Genomic DNA, 5,270 nt, shown 5'->3' on the forward strand with positions numbered 1-5,270 from the left:
TTGTGCATAATGTTGGCAAATGCACACTCCAATGAGAAATTGTAGGTGATTGAAGGTATTGTCATTGATGGAAACCTTGCAATCCTATGGCACTGGCACCGGGAGACTCTACACCGACAGATAGTTTACTGGCAGTAGTAAAGATGATTACCGGCACCCCACCCGACAGGAATTTGTTTATTGCATATTATATTTAATTGTAATATCTTTTTGTAAGCCGACAAGGTGAATTGTAATAGGACTCATATATAAGTATGAGATCTTGTAGATCATTTTAGGTGATGCGGATAGATGTGAATATGAGAAGATTATTATGCAAATATTAAGGCAGATTTTGGAGTAAGGTTTTGGTTACTGTATGAGCTTAAACGGGTACTGAACCTGGCATACCAGATGCTGAATCAAAGTACATTATGTTGGGAGTATTTAAAACTGAGTCAAGTTTATAGGCCCATTTCAAAATTTTGCCCTGCATTTCCAAATGATTAAAATAAGTTAGTTTGAATGGCCTAGTTAGCAAGGGGGTAAAATGGAGTCGGTTGATTTTCAGAGGGTAAGGCTCGGGATTCATGTCCCACACCTTTCATTTGGCCTATGTAGTGATGTGCAACTTTCAAAATTCAGTTTGGATAAGTTTACGAGGTACCCATTTCGAGGGGTGAGCTGAAAGTGCATTCTAGGCACAAGTGCAAATTTTATTAAGTAGCCTACTTTGGGTGTTTATATCTTTTGCCATGTTTATTATCATGAAGAATTTAAAAATGGATTGAATTTTATGCATAAATGTGAGTCAACATGCAAAATTTCAAGTCCTTATGAATCCGTTTGCTCAGTTTTCAAAGCTCAATCCGTTTGTAGTTTGTGATGTTTGCACAAGTGTAAAAATGTCCCGGTGAGCGTCATGTCAGAATGTTTGTTCCGAGCTAATGTTGGTATAAATGGTGAGCTATATTTCAAATTTCAAGGCTCTACCAATTTGTTTGATCAGTTTTCAAAAGAGCTCATTTTGCCATCAAATTCAGTTATCCGCACTTCCAGTGTTATATCAGTTAATATAGCCATTTTTGTGAGCGCGCCGTTTGCATCCTGTCAGTTTGGTGATCGAAATGAGAATTCAAAGATTTAATATGTACTTTAAGGTAACTATGTTCCGAATTTGAGGACCTACGGAGGTTGTTTGGTATTTTTAAGAAAGACATCATGTGTTGCCAGAACATTGACTTCATCAGGTCCGCAGTGTCGACAAAGCCAATTGAGCATTTTTGAAAATTAATATCTCTTCACTCGGGACTCGTCTTGAGAAACCGTTTCGTAGAAGTCATCCTTGTATATCAGAGTATACGTCTATCAGATGGCGAGCTCCAGAAAGGTGTTTTGACAGGTTTGAAAATTACGTCTTCGCGATTAAATGCGAAAATTGTGGCGTAATTGCCAGAAGGTTGTAAAATGCGGATTAATGATCCGAAAAAGATGCCGATCGTTTCCAGAGGTATGTTTGAGGTCCATGAAGCATTCCAGAGGTCAGTGGCATGAAAATGAATTTTTTTTTAGTCGGACCCACTTTGGGGCCCGACCTGGATCATGCCTGTGCCTTATTATTTTTATTGGCGACTTTGTTCACTGAGAGATTTTTGGAGTATATAAATTTTGATTTTGATTTTGAAACATGTTATAAGAGTGATGATGATAAAATCCATCTCCTGTGCAGTCAAAATACAAAGGCACATTTATTAAACCAAATTGCAAATTGGTAGTTAACAAATGAGGCATTATAAATTTTCAATGCAAATGTTGGTAGGTGTAATTCCAAATTTACAAGGCAGCCAATAATCCTTTCTTTGCGTGGCAAGTGAAAGAGTACAACTTCCAATCCAATGCAAATTAGTAAACATGCCAATGTCCTCCTGTGTGTGGTGTTGAAAGGAGGTTTTAAGCAAATTTCAAAGAAAATGTGGCAGCAATTTCAATCGCCAGCCAATCCTTCCATGTATGAGCAGCAATTAAAATTTTCAAGCAAATGAACACAGGCAGTGTTGAAACCAAGTGGTTAAGAATTGGAGTTTGTAAACAACAGCAGTAGCATTGGTCTTCAAGTGCAAACAGACAGCAGCTCCAGCCAAACTATTCCCTTCCTCACATGGCATATGAAAAACTCCAATGCCAGATTCCCCCCTCTGCTGTGGAGTTTGGAGGCTATTTTAACTTTCAAGCAAACACATTTGGAAGTGTTGGAGAGGGCAGCTTTGAAGTTTATTAAAATGCAACACTTGTATGGCTTCCCTTCCTCCCACATACAGCAGCCCCATTGTGAAATTCCAAGCAAAAGCCAAATTCTCCAACCTTCCCAGCATTCTCCTTGTTGTGTGTGACGGCTGGGAGTGCAATTTAAACTTTCAAACAAATGCAATTTGCAGCAGTACCCTCCTTTTGCGTGGCACATGTTATGGTGTTGTAAGTTTGAAAGATTTTCAAACATGTGCCAATCCTCTCTGCCGTGTGCTGTAGCTGGGAGAAAGTTTTGTTTTTTTTAAAAATGTTTTAAAGCATAATGCAAACAAGGCAACAACAGTCTCCTCCCTCATGTGGCCCATGAAATCATCCAAGTAAATAAAATGGAAGGGGGTATTAAAATCCCACACAAAATGAATGGGCAACGCTATTAAAAACTCAGAGAAAAGCTCCAAAATCGCAGTCCCAGGCATAATGCATTATCCCACATTGGCTGGGAAGTGGACTTTTTTGATGTTTATAAACAAAAATGCACTATAGTAATATGTCTAAGCCATAAAGGCTTTTGATAGATGGTGCCAATTGGCACCCAAAGCGGGCCCACGCGCAAGCATGCTTCTCGAGGCAACTAAGGAGGTGACTGAGCGGTGACCAAGTGGACCCCACGCAGGCACGCTTCCCGAGCCAGATAGGCAAAATTTTGCAGAGGAAGGCCGACTTAACGAGTGAGAAACTTCGAGATGGATCAACGGTGCACGCTATTTGGCGAAATGAAGATGCATGCGAGTTACACCCTGCGAAATAGCGAAAGTGAACGAGAGCCGTCCACATGTCGTGATAGGTGGCAGTCTAGTGGCGATGACATGGCGCTGAGGAGGTGTACACGTGGCGGCCAAGTAGCAGTGACAAAGCAGATGACGTGGCAGTGATGAGGTGTCATCCCAGGTTGGTGTCCGGTCGACCCCATCGACCAATCGGAGGCCGCCACATGGCAAAAGCGTCAGGACCAAATGGAGGCAAAAAGTCAAAATTAAAATGAATAAATGATATAGTTCTAACTATATTAAAATTCGAAATATTTAAATGACTGAGCACAAATGGGAATTAATTCGCCTAGGGTCTAAATTTTGGCCAAAATATAAAGTATTATATATCATCGGAAAGCTCTCGGAGTGAGGAATCTGATTATGAGGTTAATTTTGACAAATGTGGGATATTTTGGAGGCAGTTTCCATGGGAAAAAAATTCAGTTAGAGAGGAGACACTTGGCAATTCAGTTGCAGATTTGATTTTCTTCCCTCCTCTTTTTATTCCGAATTCTTCTCAGTTGTAAGGGTTCCAGAAATTTGGAAAATGCTCCAGATTTGATGGCTTCCATTTTCTGAAGATCTTGACCCAAGTTTGTAAATGCTTCTGTTTGGTTTCAGGGTATAGAGATTGTAGTGCAATGTTGTAAATATGGTTTTAATTGCAGGTCTTACTGGTGTCAGGCATGAGTAATTTCCCACAAGATTGTCTCTGTGATATGTTTTTTTCATTATTATTAATTCAATCCTCAAGGAGGATGAAATTTGTCATCTCAAGGAGATTGTATGATTGTTTGTAGGCATTCTTCAATGAAGAGTTTAAATTCTATAGTCAGTCATAAATAATGAAATATGTATCCAGATCTGATGAATTTGTGAATGAATCAAATAGTGCATTAATATAAGGTATTGATGCATGAATATCTTGTTTAAGGAAAACAAACTTGCATCTATGATTCATATTTGTAGTTTTGTGAGTGACTCTGCTGCCCAATGAATAAGGCACTAGTCTTTGACAGATTTGGGAATGGTCTCAGATATACATTTTAAAAGACAAATCTATTTCCTTTTATGTTTAGGGGTTAATGTTCTATCCTTCCAAAGCTCTATTTCACCTATTATTTGTATAAGATCCAGCCCATCTGTACATGTTACCTAATTTGGTGAGCTTGTGGAATGGTTTGTCTACTCATTGTTGATGCAGTCTTATGTTTGTGATTGTTGTATTCAATGCATCAAAAGGGTGTCCCCCCCTAGGTCTAGCAGAACCTGAAGTGCAGGAGGATCATTAGGATCCTATGTTATGTTGTCCTAGCCCTGAAGTGTTTCATTGATTGAGATTGGCTATCTCATAGATAGATTTACAGGTGTCTTGGGTTATCACTTTTGGTGAATAACACATTATATTGGATTTATATAATCCATTGAGTAAGTCAGTGAGACTTCCCTTTTTGTAATTAAGTAGTGAGCTTGAGGCAGTTGGCCTTCCTGCATGTGCAAGCCCCTATTGTAAGTAATATTCATTTATTGGCTAGTGAGTGAATATTGTGGGTCATAAATCCCACCGAGGTATTTCCCACATCGGGTTTCCTCATTAAAAATCTTGTGTTATGGTGTGCTTTATATGTTGTGCTTATTGTTCTTATTTACTACATTAATTTTGGTTTGCCGGTACACTGTTTTGGAATGCAATTTATTTAATAAGATCAGAAAATATGTTAACCTGCAAGATACTGATTCACCCCCCCCTCTCAGTATCTTTGGGAATCCTAACAATTGGTATCAGATGCTGGTCCTCTTTTTTTAAAAGCCTAACAACTTGAGGAAGATTCTGACACTGGTATAGATGGATAATTTGAGAAAGCAATTGGAAACAACTCTTGCAGATTATGATGCAGAAAAGTTGAAGAATATCAAACATGAAGATGATCTGAAGGCTGCACAGGAAATCATTCAAGGACTTTAGGAGAATCTTACTATTGCTGGAAACAAAAGAAGAGAACTTCATGAAAAGATACAGAGTGATGATAATGATAAAGAAACTCTTAATGATCTTGTAAGCAAGTTAAAACAAGAAAACATGACCTTGAGGAATGAGATGCAAGATATGACTATGCAATTTTGTAAAGACATTGAAGATAGAAAGAAGAATGAAGATGACTTAGCTAGGATAATCAATGATGCTGGAAATGAAAATCCAAGACTCAGTCATAAAAATGATATGTTGAAGACAAA

The sequence above is a fragment of the Cryptomeria japonica genome, chromosome 7, assembly GCF_030272615.1.
Source record: "Cryptomeria japonica chromosome 7, Sugi_1.0, whole genome shotgun sequence".
Lineage (NCBI taxonomy): Eukaryota > Viridiplantae > Streptophyta > Pinopsida > Cupressales > Cupressaceae > Cryptomeria > Cryptomeria japonica.